The following is a 14,540-nucleotide window of genomic DNA, read 5'->3' on the forward strand; positions in this document are numbered from 1 at the left end:
CATAAGTCAGAATTGACTTGAAGGCCTATGGCACACAAACACACAAAATACCAAGAGAGCAACTGGCTTCTATTTCATAAGTGGAGCTAAGGACCAATTGTCTCTAAGCATATCCATAAGGCTTTCCACATCTGATATTCTTTCTTAAGTCAGTTTGTGCAAGCTTGTCTATATCTACTCAGAGGCAAGCACCAGTAAGGTTTAGCCTGGAAAAATAGTTATAGGTTTACCCATCACAGCCCAATTACTGGATGCCCTCTATTCAACGATCTGTTTGGCACCAATGCTGGTGTCTTTCTGGCACCAAATAAAGCATGGCTCTTTATTAAAGTCTTTGAGTCTTAACTAATTTTATCCAATTTGCTCATGTGCTATAGCTTATATTATTTTAAATTGTCTTCACTGATTTTAAATTTTCTTGATTTAAGTGATAAATGGATTACTTTTCTTTTATAAAATTATTGCTATTGTTCTGAAGTGGTCCAAACTGATTGTATTATATGCCACTTTGAGATCCTCTGATTATAGAGCAGGATAAATTCTAATAAAACAAACACCCAACTAAATGGGTCACAGTCTGAGAGTCAAAGGTCCAATCCACACAGCAGAAATAATCCATCTTGACACTGCTTTAACTGCTGTGACTCAGTTCTCTGTGTGAGAGAACTGTGGTGCCATAATATACTACAATTCCCAGGATTCCCTAGCACGAAGCCAAGGCAACTAAAACAGTGCATCATCTGGACACAACGCCCCGACTCTGTTCCCAGGCCAGCCTTAATGGCTGGTCTGAAGGGGGCCTTAGTGAGAGACAAACAGGCTGAAAAGCAGTTAATAGTTAATACATCAGTTGGAGTTATTTTCATTTTTAGGAGGAAATACCAAATGGTTATATATTTTTTCAGGGTTTGCTCTTAAGTTGATGGCTTGGCGACCCAATGGAAATTCATGGAATTTACTTCCAGGTCAGTTTTTTAGGGTGGAATTCCAGATGCCAGACATTTACTAGGAAGTAAATTTCATTGACCTCACTGAGCATTACTTTCAAGAAATTCTGTTTCAGCAGAGGGTGCCAACTGGCAACTGATATTTTAGTAGCAGCATGAAAAATTGCATTCCTCACAGATGAGAGTGTTGCAGCTCCCAAGCACCTCTTAGTTTTTGTTGGTCGTAGCAGAATATTGGCTAGGTATTGTACTAGCCTCAGGTCAGTGCAAAAAGAGATTAATATCACACATGAAGAGGTAAGAGAATGAGTAGAAATGTATTCATGTGTTTGGAATTTCACCTTGTTTGATAAAGGTGGTCTCAAGTTTATGAACCAGTGAGATAAAAATATTGCAAGCTTTTTTAGATGCAAAGGAAAAAAAACAGGCAATAAATAAATAAATATTCACAAGGCAACCAAAGAAAGAAATTGCTGTTGAGGCAGATAAAATTATATAATTGCAGCTCCATTTAAAACAAAGTGGATGGTTCCTAAGGAGTTCAAATCTCACTATGTACGGAGTGACTGTGCTATTGCTGCTATATTATTATTATTATTATTATTATTATTATTATTATTATTATTATTATTGAATTTCAGGGTGATGTACAGTCAACACAATTCACAGCAATTCCAGATTAAAACAATAAAAAACCCTTAAATAAGATAAAAACATTAAATATAACAGGACCTTAAAAAAATTCTTACAAGGTGTGATAAAGTCACACAAGGCTAATTTTTTTTAAACTGTATGTACATTGAAAGTGAAGTCCCAAAGGTCCATGTCTTAACATGGTACCTGAAAGAAAATAATATTGATGCCAATTTGACACCTACAAATTTGGATGCAGGATCTGAGAAGGCTCTCTCCTATGTCCCCCTGCACTGCATTGCCACCCCTGTCACTCGTCAGACACAAAGGAGGGTCCCTACTGCAGGCTTCAGTCCTTGGGTTATCAATTGCATCAGGTGTTGGAGAGGATATTTGCTTTTTTGGACTATAGAATACCCCTGCTAGCATAGTTAAGGGGTTCTGGAAACTGTCATTCAAAAAAGTAATTATCTCTATTTTGGGCTTAAATCTCTCATCATCAACTTCAGCTTTCATGAACACCCTGCAAAAATAGCTTTAGGAAGAAATACTGTCCACTGTCAATACAATACAGTTTGTCCTAATACTAATTTTTGCATGAATATCCAATCTTTCCTCCAATGATCTCAAGGTGGTCAATGCACATGGCTCCACTTCAGCCCAGTATGTTCTCACAACAATACATGAGGCAGATGAAGCTGAGAGTCACATAACGCACTGGAAGCTTGGACCTGGATTTCCCATATCCCAGTCCTATATTGTAACCACCATACCATGCTGGCTCTTGAAAGGCTCAGCCTTTCCTCTGCCCTTCCTACATCTGCTCTTCTTGCCCCATGTTTCTATATCGTGGGTCCCATTGCACTCTTAGTATTGATAGGTCCAAATATTGTATTGACAGTGGACATCACAATGAGGGTGTCCTCAGTAAGGATCTAGATTACAAACCAGCCTTAACTTTTATCATAGCCCATCCAAATCCTTTCCACCAATAATTCACTCCCTCCTTTCTCTTAAGATCCACGTGTGATTCTGCTCTATTTTGCCTTTTCTCCTCCTTTCTTCGTATATCTATAGTATCAAAGTGTTTTGTTTGCAGCATTTCTTCTTCATCACAGAAGGCAATATGTACACAGAAAAATTCCTGCTGACTTACATAGAAGTTGTGTAAAGTAAGACTACTATGTTTATGCACATGACCCTTGTTTCAAAGTGGTGCCTAATTTCCTGATTTTGATTTGGACCTGATATAGATCAGATCAATACAAACCCAATCTGTTCTGATTCAACCATGAATCTGACCACAGTGATGACTGTGCCAGCCACCTGCACAGTTTTCTGGGTTTTAAAAACAGTTTTAAAAGCTGGTGTTGACTGCTCAGTCTTGGCAATTTACTTCACACTGTTCTTATCCTGGCATAGTGAGCCTAGACTCAGTCAGCTAAACTGTTAAAGGTTAACTAAGATATATGATAATCACTATTATAATGAAATGACAGCTTACTTGAAAAAAAGTAGTTCCAATTTTGTTTTATTCTATGGACAAATCAGCTGGTGAGATTCAGTGAAACAGCATAAGATAGTGGATGAGTGATGAGATATGCTTTATCAGCAGTTCAACAGATGAGATTACTCTGATGACCCATTGTTCCTCCTTGAGGCACATGTCTATCTGTGCTGCTGCTGGAAACTTCCTTTTCATGATCCCATGCATCCCTACAACATTTCTTCCAATGTTGTCTGCCTATGGAACTTTTCCCTGCTACCTGGCTTCTTGGACTTTTCTTCTGCCTCTGCCCTGAGCAACCCTACTTGGTGTTGCTTCTTAAACTGGTCTGGTGTTCTAAGGTGTTTTCAGAATCTCTGCTAATTTTCTGCCTACACTAAAAGAAAACAATAATCTTAGGATCTGTACCTACCATAATAAGGTGCCAGACAACACTCAGTGGTGACTCAATCTGCTTGCCTTTCACCTCCAGCCTACATATCAACAGTGATATGCAACTGGTGAACAGGGCAGAATAAGTCTTACTGCCTAAAACACAGAGAGCCAATAATGAGACAAATCAACAAGGAAGTCAAACAAGGAATTTGAAATATTCAGTAGGACCAACTCAGTTGACAGTTAACAGTTGCTCACCCATCAGTGTATCTCTTTTACATTCTGCTATTAACATAGGATGAAGAAATACTGGAAGAGATAATTGATTGCATACCTTCAATGACTTTACATAATCACACCCCATAAGCACTATGATTGGAAAATGTTGATGACATTCTTGTTCCAGATTGCATGCTAGAACTGTAAGTGAGCAATGCTTACCTCCCCTCATCCCTCCTCTGCATCACACTACCTCAGTGTTTTCCTTATATGGCCATTTTGGAAGTGCACTTTCTGTTTTCTCTTACTTATTTTTAATGTTTGGATGTCTGGATCATTTTGTGCTCATTCTGCTCTAGAATTAAATAAGATGGATCCATTGTGATGTGGCACTTCTATGAATGAGCCCAAATCACTCTGACTTAATTTTTCAAGATTTGTTTGAACTGGTTGTACAACTCTAATGAAAGCTATGCCAACCAGAATCCTCAGCTAATATGTTTAAAGTAGACACTTTACCAGAAGCGAACAATGTTGTATCTACGTGAAAATCCTAATGTAAAACCAAATGTAAAATATTCCACAAGCCAATCAATGGAGGCACATTGCCAAGCTGGGCAGAGAACTTGCCATTTGTCTTTGTTTAATGGATTTGCCAAGTCAACTTTAATAGTTTGGGTCAGGCTATTTAGCTTTCTTTTGCTGTGGTTACCAAACAGGCAAAGGAGGTGTTTTGAATTCATTTCCTCATTTATTGTATGTTGTTCAAAACAATTGTGAGGGGGCATTTGCTTTGAATAAGTCCTACTCTATGGGAGGTCTGATTTCAGATTTTTGCAACTTCCAGTTTCCAGTCTCCAACTTGCCAGTAGTCATTTTCAGTGAAGGTGTGCTGGTAGTGTATTAACTCCAATGTCTTGGACTTCAGTGAGATTATGGAAGGTAATGGTTCACATGACATCTTCATCTACCATCTATGATTCTTGCTAGTTTTTCTTTACATAGTTGTGTGCTGTCATGCATAATTTGTATGGAGCAGTTTTCCAGTGTGAACTAGCCAAAAAAGTATTACATGTTTCCTTCATAAATTCCAAAACTTGTTTTACAATGGTATGATACTAGCTGTTATCAGTTACCAAAACTATCAACTATTATCATTATTGTTATAAAATCATACAATCATAGAGTTGGAAGAGAACACAAGGGCCATCCAGTTCAACCCCCTGTAATGCAGGAATACACAATCAAAACACACCTGACAGATGGACATCCAGCATCTGCTTAAAAACTTCCAAAGAAGGAGACTCCACATCACTCTGAGATCCACTGTTGAACAGATCTTATCATGAGGAAGTTATTCCTAATGTTCCTGCAGCTTGAATCCATTGCTCAGTGTCTGAATCTCTGCAGTAACAGAAAACAAGCTTGCTCCATGCTCAATATGACATCCCTTCAAATATTTAAAGATGGCCATCATGTCAGCGCTTAACATTCAGCTGCACGCATTATCACTTCCACCCACCGCTCTGACTACATCTCTCCTGTGTTGTCATCCCTTCACTGGCTCGCTCTCCCTTTCCGCATTCAGTATAAGCTCCTGCTGTCGACATTTAAAGCCCTCCATGGGCTGGCCCCTCCTTACTTATCAGACCTTCTTTCTCCTCACCTTCCCACTCGGACCCTCCGTTCTGGTAGTCAAGGTCTGCTATCTCAGCCCAGGATTTCCTCTGCCCCATCCCGGATTCGCCCCTTTTCACTTGCTGCCCCTCACTCCTGGAACCTTCTTCCCCCACAAGCAAGAGCCATCACTTCTTTAACCAGCTTCAAAATGGAGTTGAAAACCATCCTGTTCAGAGAAGCCTTCCCAGGCATTGCATAATTGTCACTTACTATTTGATGTTCTTTTGGTGCCTGTTTATCAAACCATTTCCTGTATTCCTATGTACTGTATATGCATTATCCTACTTGAGAGTATGTATTTTCCCTGGAAAATGATTAACCATCTATTATGAAGCCAAGCCCTCCCTCCAGTCCATCTGCCTTGGTCCAGGCCTTGGAGGTAGAGAGGAACTGCTGGACCTCTTACCCTTTCCCTCCACCACTCCCTTCTCCTTCTGTATCATGTCTTTTTAGATTGTAAGCCCGAGAACCGTCTAACTAAAAAGATTGCATGTACAGCGCTGTGTAAATTTACAGCGCTTCATAAATAAAAGTTAATAATAATAATAATAATAATAATAATAATAATAATAATAATAATAATAATATTCTTTTAACATACCCAGCATGGTTTCCAGACCTTTCACTATTTTGGTTGCCCTCCTCTAGACCTTTTTCAGCTTGTCAACACCCTTCTTGAACTGTGGTGACCAGAAATGGCCACAGTATTCCAGGTGAGGTCAGACCAAAGCAGAATAGAGTTATACTATTACTTCCATTGATCATCATCATTGTCCTCATCTCAGTATATATGTAGTACTTTGAGGTGTTCAACATGCTTTACACACATGGCTTCAGTATACTTGCTTATTTGGTAAAGTAGATGTGTTATCTATATTCTTATGGCCAGGTCTAGGAGAAGGAGACAATATTACAAACACACATGATTTTTTTTAAAAGAAAGAAAATAAATGATTTTGTTCAAAGCCAACAGTATTAATTAGGCTCAGAAACAGAGTGCATGCCAGTGGAGCTGGCTTAGCAAGGGTATAATAGGATCATTGTATCATCTCATCAGTGGCATCAGTAGGATTGGTGTCACTTGGTGTGGTAATTCATGGTGTGCCCCCCCCCCCATTGACCTCATCTCATACCACACCATACAGAATCCTTAGTAATGTTTTTTGTACTCATGTTACTCATCAATCATAATTCTCATGCATCACTAAAAGTAATGGTAATAGATGTGACATAAACAACAAACAAAATTAACATTATAACTTTAAATTACAATATCACAGTGACAGCCTAAATGTATTTATATGTACATAGTTTCATGTAGTTAAAGTGAAAATTTGGTAGCATGTGATATTTTAAATTTTTTTTTTAAAAAAATAATTTTTATTTTAAAATTTATTTTTTTAAAAAACTGGGGCCCCTCCTTTCTCCTCCCACTGAGCCTGACACCATATCTTCATCATGTTAAAGGGATGCAGGCAAACACCATAGCCTGTTTCTGCCAAAAGGCAGATGTTTGGGCAGCAGTGATGCCCCTCCCCAGGGTGTTACCTGGTGCGGCCCACACCCCCTCACTTGCTAGTGATGGCACTGCATCTATTGCTGTTGAGTAATCCAAGCAGCTGCCCTCTGAAACTGACTGCTAGTTTTAAACAATATCAAAGGCACATATAATACAATTGCAGTATTTAAATCAGTATATATGTTCTGATCAACTCCTGGTCTGAATACTGAAATTGTATAGAATGAAGGAGCCCTGGTGGCGCAGTGGTTAAATGCCTGTACTGCAGCCACTCACTCACAAACCATAAAATTGTAAGTTCAGTATCAGAGAAGGGCTCAAGATCGACTCAGGCTTGCATCCTTCCAAGATCGCTAAAATGAGTAGCCAGATTATTGGGGGCAATTAGCTTACACTTTGTAAACTACTTAGTGCACTGATAAGCGGTGTAGAAGTGTACTTACTATTGCTATTATATGTGCCTTTGATATTGTTTAAAACTGGAAGTCAGTTTCACATAGAGTCAGAGGTAGCATACTAGCCTAAAGTTTATGCCACAAAAGAACATTTATTTCAATGGGTGTAGAGATAAGTTTTCTATCCCAGGATGGTCTGAAATTGCACAGGCTGCCAAAATGTCCTCCTCCAAAACCAACAAACAAATCCTAAAAATCCCAACCTGGAATTTTCAAAGGAGAATGTTCTGAGGACGTGATGAGAATGGAACACATTTAAGAATACCGCACGTATGTGTTCCAATTGGGTTCTCAGAATGTTCTAAATGTGTTCTACATGTGTTCCAGGAGGGGACGGATTAAATGTGTTCCCAGCGAGCTGTAACGTGATGAGAAGGTTCCAACAGAGGTCTGTGCGGTATTCTTATCTGTTCTCAAATCTGTTCTCTCATTCCTCCGTCTCCTGATTGGCTGAAAGAATGACAGGCAGGGAGGCAGGGAGGCAGGCAGGTGTGTGTGTGAGGGGGGAAAAGAAGGAGGGAGGGAAGGGAGGAAAGTTGGGACAAGGGAGAGAAGAGGAAAGGAGGGAAAGAGAGAGGGAAAGAGGGGACCAGGGCAGAGAGCAAGAGGGAGAGGGTCTCATCACGTTATGATGCAGAACGTTCTGAGAACGATATGCGATAATCTCCAAAGTCTACTTCTGTCTAGTTTCAAACAGGCTAAAAAATAAACAATATAGGGAACCTCTGCAATCTATTCAAAAGGTGAACTGCTGCATCTAGAATCTTCCAGGAAAAGCAATTCACTTTTGGATTTTTATTGTTTTGACAGAAAACAGCAGCCTAGGGAGCCCAGAGGAGTCAAGGGAAGCAAAAACAGATATGGAAGCCCACATGTGTCACCAGGGTTGCCTTTGGTGTCACTCTAGTAGGCCAAGTCTCCCATGCCAAGCCCTAAATCTTGCTATACCTTTCCTATGCAATACCTTTCTTAGGAGCAGATGAGCCCTTAAATCCAATGCCTTTCTTTTGTGAGCTCCATTTTTTTTTGGCCCTTACTGTGCTCACTATCATGGCCTGACACCATGTTAGCACCTACACTGCTAATGATGAAAATGGAAAAATAAGTTGAATGTCATAATTGATGGCACCTCATTCCTCAAACTTTGGGATGATCTAATTCAACAATTTCATACGGATATCAAATAAGGGGGTGGGGACACAACAAATCACTGATAGCATTGGTGTAGTACTTCCCTGGAAACATATTCAGATATTGGTTTGCCAAGTAAAAATTTAAACAATACCATCACAAGGTATACAATTTCCACCCCACCCAGCTCATCCAGTTTGCAGAAGGCAGGTACATGAAACCTCTGCCATGAAATGTTTTTTTATACATCTGGTCAAGAGTTCTAACAATGATATGAACTATGCTATTGAATACATTATCTGTATTTATAGCTCACAATTTAACAAACACACACACAGACAGACAAAGTTACCAACCTGCTACAAAACTACTAGTTTAGTGGCCATGTTAGCCTTTATTTCAGGTTTTCTTGTGTTTCACTGATATCATTTTAGCTCTTTGAATATATTATTTTTCTATCAGGAAAAAAAAAGAAAATATAAAGAAACACCTGCACAAATAATTGTCATATTAAAGTAGAGCCAGAACATATCTGGCACGTAGGTGAAAACAGAACTGATATAGTATTAAAATGTCACCTCAGTTGAAGTTGTAAAAAAGAGCTGTCACTCAGAGCCGTAGGGACTGTGTCCAAAGCAAACCAAACAAAAACCAAGAATTTGATGACAGAGAGAGTAATGGAGAGGGAAAAGAGACATATACACAACCCTACAATTATTGATAGGGATGGCTATTCCTCCTTTTTGACACACAGAGAGAAAGAGATACAAAACCTGTTATTACGAAGCTCTAATTGCATATCTGTGAAATGGATCACTCATTTCAAGAGAAATGCCTACTGACTAGAGAACATTACTGATTGTTTCTTTGCTGTTGACATATTATGTGACTTAAATAATTATAGAGCTTTCTCCCACTAGCCTTTGGCTGGATGATCACTGAGACATATTTCTTCTCAGGCTACCTTGACTTTAATGAATCCTTAGGCCTAAGTCCAATTGTCAGTCCCAACCAGAGTAGACCTTCATCCTATGGATTCTTGACACATACCAATGAGGGGCTGATATAGCAGGCCCAAATGTTTGGTTTATTCCATGGAAACAATTAGATTATTTCAAATGTCACTGAAACCAGTTTCTAAAACCATCCATTATAGAATCATAGAATCACAGAATTGGAAGAGACCACAAGGGCCACCCAGTCCAACCCCCTGCCATGCAGGAACTCTCAATCAAAGCATCCCCGAAAGATGGCCATCCAGCCTCTGTTTAAAGACCTCCAAAGAAGGAGACACCACCACTCTCTGAGGGAGTGTGTTCCACTGTCAAACAGCCCTTACTGTCAGGAAGTTCCTCCTAATGTTGAGGTGGAATCTCTTTTCCTGTAGCTTGCATCCATTGTTCCGGGTCCTGTTCTCTGGAGCAGCAGAAAACAAGCTTGCTCTGTCCGCAATATGACATCCCTTCAAATATTTAAACAGGGTTATCATATCATCTCTTAACCTTCTTTTCTCCAGGCTAAACATCCCCAGCTCCCTAAGTTGTCCCTCATAGGGCATGGTTTCCAGACCCTTCACCATTTTAGTCACCCTCCTTTGGACATGCCCCAGTTTCTCAATGTCCTTTTTGAATTGTGGTACCCAGAACTGGACACAATATTCCAGGTGGGGCCTGACCAAAGCAGAATATATTGGCTTTATTACTTCTCTTGATCTAGACACTATACTTTTATTGATGAAGCCTAAAATCACGTTGGCCTTTTTAGCTACCGCATCGCACTGTTGACTCATGTTCAATTTGTGGTTTACTTGGACTCCTAGATCCCTTTCACATGTAGTTTCATTCAGCCAGGTGTCTGCCATCCTATATCTGTGCATTTCATTTTTCTGCCCTAAGTGCTGTACCTTACATTTCTCCGTGTTGAATTTTATTTTGTTAGCTTTGGCCCAGCTTTCTAGTCTATTCAGGTCATTTTGAATTTTGATCCTGTCCTCTGGAGTATTAGCTATTCCTCCTAGTTTGGTGTCATCTGCAAATTTGATGACTATGGCCTGTTACAGACTGCCAAAATAAAGCTGCTTGGGGTCTCTTTGGAGGTATGCTGTTTAAATGATGCATGGGTCCTAAGAATCCGGAAGCTGCACCAAAGCTGCACTCCAGTGCTTAGGAATGGAGTGTGGCTTTGGCCCGACCTCCGGACTCTTAGGACCCATGCATCATTTAAATAGCATGCCTCCAAAGAGACCCCAAACAGCTTTATTTTGGCATTCTGTAACAGGCCTATGCCTCCAATTCTGTCATCCAAGTCATTGATAAAGATGTTGAATAACACTGGCCCCAGGACAGAGCCCCGTGGGACTCCACTGGTCACTTCTCTCCAGGATGAAAAGGAGCCATTGTTGAGTACACTTTGGCTTCAGCCAGTCAACCAATTACAAATCCATGTAACAGTTACCTTGTCTAACACACATTTTACAAGCTTGTTTGCAAGAATGTCATGGGAAACCTTGTCAAAGGCCTTACTGAAATCAAGATATACTATATCCACAGCATTCCCTTCATCTATCAAGCTGGTAATTTTATCAAAGAAAGAGATCAGATTTGGCTGGCATGACTTGTTTCTCTGAAACCCATGTTGACTTTTTGTGATTATGGCATTGACTTCTAGATGTTCACAGACTTTCTGCTTAATGATCTGCTCTAGAATCTTTCCTGATATTGATGTCAGACTAACTGGATGATAATTGTTGGGATCCTCTTTATTCCCCTTTTTGAAGATGGGGACAACGTTTGCCCTCCTCAAGTCTGCTGGGATTTCTCCTGTTCTCCAGGAGTTCTCAAAGATTATTGTCAATGGCTCCGATATTACATTTGCCAGTTCTTTTAATACCCTTGGATGTAGTTCATCTGGTCCTGGAGACTTAAATTCATTTAGATTAACAACGTATTCCTCTACTATCTCTTTACTTATTCTGTGCTGAAATTCCCTTATTCTGTCTTCTGCTCCATTATCCTCAGGTTGAGCACCCTTTTCCTTTTCTGAGAACACTGAGGCAAAGAAGTTGTTGAGTAATTCTGCCTTTTCTCTGTCCTCTGTTAGCATTTTGCCATCTTCTCCATGCAGTGGCCCTACCATTTCCTTCTTCTTTCTTTTGCTGCGGACATATCCAAAAAAATCCCTTTTTATTCTTTTTAACTTCTCTAGCAAGCCTGAGTTCATTCTGCGCTTTAGCTTTTCTGACTTTGCCCCTACACATGCCTGCTATTTCTTTGAATTCCTTTTTTGTGATTTTCCCCTTTTTCCATTTCTTATACATGTTCCGTTTAAAACTTAACTCGGTTGAAAGTTCCTTAGTCATCCATCCTGGTTTCTTGAGACACCTCCCATTTTTCTTCCTCACTGGAACTGTTTGAAATTGTACCTTTGGTATCTCCCTTTTGAGAAACTCCCATTCGTCCTGAACTCCCTTCTCTTTTAGGATTTCTGACCACGGGATCACCCTCAATACTTCTCTAAGTTTACTGAAATCCGCTCTCCTAAAGTCTAGAATGCGTGTTTGACTATGCCTGGCTTCTCCTTTCCATTGTATAACAAACTCCAGGAGAACATGGTCACTTCCACCTAATGATCCCACCACTTGCACCCCATTAACCAAGTCATTCTTGTTGGTTAGGATCAGATCTAAAATAGCTGACCCCCTTATTGCCTCTTTCACCTTTTGGACAATAAAATTGTCTTTGAGGCAAGTGAGGAATTTGGTAGACCTTGAGGATTTTCATGAATTTGAATTCCAGCAAATATCAGGATAGTTGAAGTCACCCATCACTACTACATCTCTCCTTTCTGAGTGTGTGGTCATCTGTTCTAGAAAGGCATCATCCAATTCCTCCATCTGACTGGGGGGGGGGGGTCTGTAGTAGACTCCCACCATAATATCCTTGTTGTTTCCCTTGCCTTTAATTTTTATCCAGATGCTCTCCACCTGGCTTCCAGTATTGATGTCCTGGATCTCTTCACTGGTGTAAATGTCCCTGACATATAGTGCTATTCCTACTCCTTTCCTGTTTGGCCTATTTCTCTTAAAAATGTTATACCCCTATATTTCCACATTCCAATTATGAGACTTGTCCCACCAGGTTTCAGTGATGCCTATTATATCATATTTGCTTTGTTGTACTAGGAGTTCAAGTTCATCTTGCTTATTTCCCATGCTCTGTGCATTAGTGTAGAGACATTGCAGACTATGGGTCCTCTTTACTTGCTGCCTGTGCAAGTTTTTTTGCCTCCCACTGTTGGGTCCTTCCACTATTTGTCTTGTTTCCTCTATGTCAGTTTGACTATTTTCTCCATCCCTTTCGCCTTCCATAATATTGTCTCCCTCCCCCCAAAACTCAGTTTAAAGCCCTCCTGATCAAATTCTTGAGACTGTTGGCAAAAACATTTCTTCCAACTGGCGTGAGATGCAACCCGTCCGTTGCAAGAAGTCCCTCCTCATGGAACTGCAGCCCATGACTGAAGAATCCAAATCGTTCTCGGCGGCATCATCTGCGGAGCCAGTTGTTTACATCTGCTATTTTCCTCTCCCTTCATGGACTGTGCCCTTCAACTGGCAGAAGAGACAAGATGACAACTTATGCATCCATTTCTTTCAGCTTCCTAGCAAGAGCCTCGTAATCCTTTCTGATGTTCTGAAGGCTGTGTCTTGCCGTATCATTGGTTCCCACATGGACCAAAAGGAAGGGATATTGGTCAGTAGGCTTGACCAGTCTTGTCAGCCTCTCTGTCACATCACGGATCTTTTTCCCGGGGAGACAACACACCTCTTGAGACATCTTGTCAGGCCTACAAATCACTACTTCTGTACCACTCAGCAAGGAGTCCCCCACTACAACCACACGCCTCCTCCAAGGCTTAGCAGTGACTATTCCCTCTGGTGGAACTCTCAGGCTCCCCTGCTCTGTCCCTGAAGTCTGTCCATGCTGCTCTTCCTCATCCTCCTTGATAAGGGAAAGAGCTTTGAATCGATTATCTAGCTGCAAGCTCCCAGAACAATCCCTTCTTGGCCTACTTCTCTGTGTGACATTCCTCCAGCTGTCTTTCTCCTGTGTATGTGAAGTGACCTCCTCTGCACCAGCAACTTCCTCTGCATGGTATTCATCCAAGATCGTTAGTTCTGTTCTGTCCAGAAAATCCTCTTGCTCCCTAATATGCTGAAGTGTAGCTACTCTGGACTCCAGCTACTGTACTTTCTCCTCCAAGAGTGCTATCAACTTGCACTTGGTGCACGTGAAGTTCTCCACTTCTGTAGGCAAGAAGACAAACATCACACAAGTGTTGCAGGTGACTGCAGCAGTTCCCTCAGTGTCCATACTGCGAAGTCTTTAGTAATGACTAAAACAGGACTGTGGGCTTCCTCCTCAAAAAAATCCTCTAGTAAACACCAACGTTGAGGCCCCTGATGACCTGGCCTTTTCACCAGTCTCTGGCAGCAAGCTCAATCAACTGGGAATATAACTTTATAGGAATGTCCCGGCTGCTAGCTTGTATTTAAGGGTAAGGTTCTGACTCAAGGTTTGCTTCTCACCTGCAGCCTCTGCTGTAGATTTCTCTCATTTTTGTATAAATCCCCAATATTTACCAAAACTGTATTTTATTTCCTGTAAACCAATTTTCATTCCTTCTAACACAACATAGATATTTCTCAAGGTGTCTATATGTCTTCTTTATGAAGAGGTGTATCTTAGTCATAACTAATGTGTCATGTGCTGGCAAGGTTGTCCTGGTTACAATGCAGATTATTGAATAACACTGCCAATTGGTATGTAAACAGTAATACTTATCTAACTTATTGGCACAAAAGGAACTGCTGACAAGTGCATTCCTCAGACTCCAAATACATTTCTTCTTAGATTCAGCTTTACTTAGTTTGCCTCTAGTTTTTATAGGAAACAGTGGTGACTTTATAACAGTTTGTATAACATCTCTAAAAACAAAAAGTGATTATCAATTAAAAAGGGAGTAATAAAGGTATTTGTAAAGGCTGGTAAGCACATTTCTGGCATCCATCTACCACT

This window comes from Sceloporus occidentalis, unplaced genomic scaffold (genome assembly GCF_023333645.1).
Source record: "Sceloporus occidentalis isolate IW3139 unplaced genomic scaffold, rSceOcc1.0.p SCAF_1, whole genome shotgun sequence".
NCBI classification, from domain to species: Eukaryota; Metazoa; Chordata; class Lepidosauria; order Squamata; family Phrynosomatidae; genus Sceloporus; species Sceloporus occidentalis.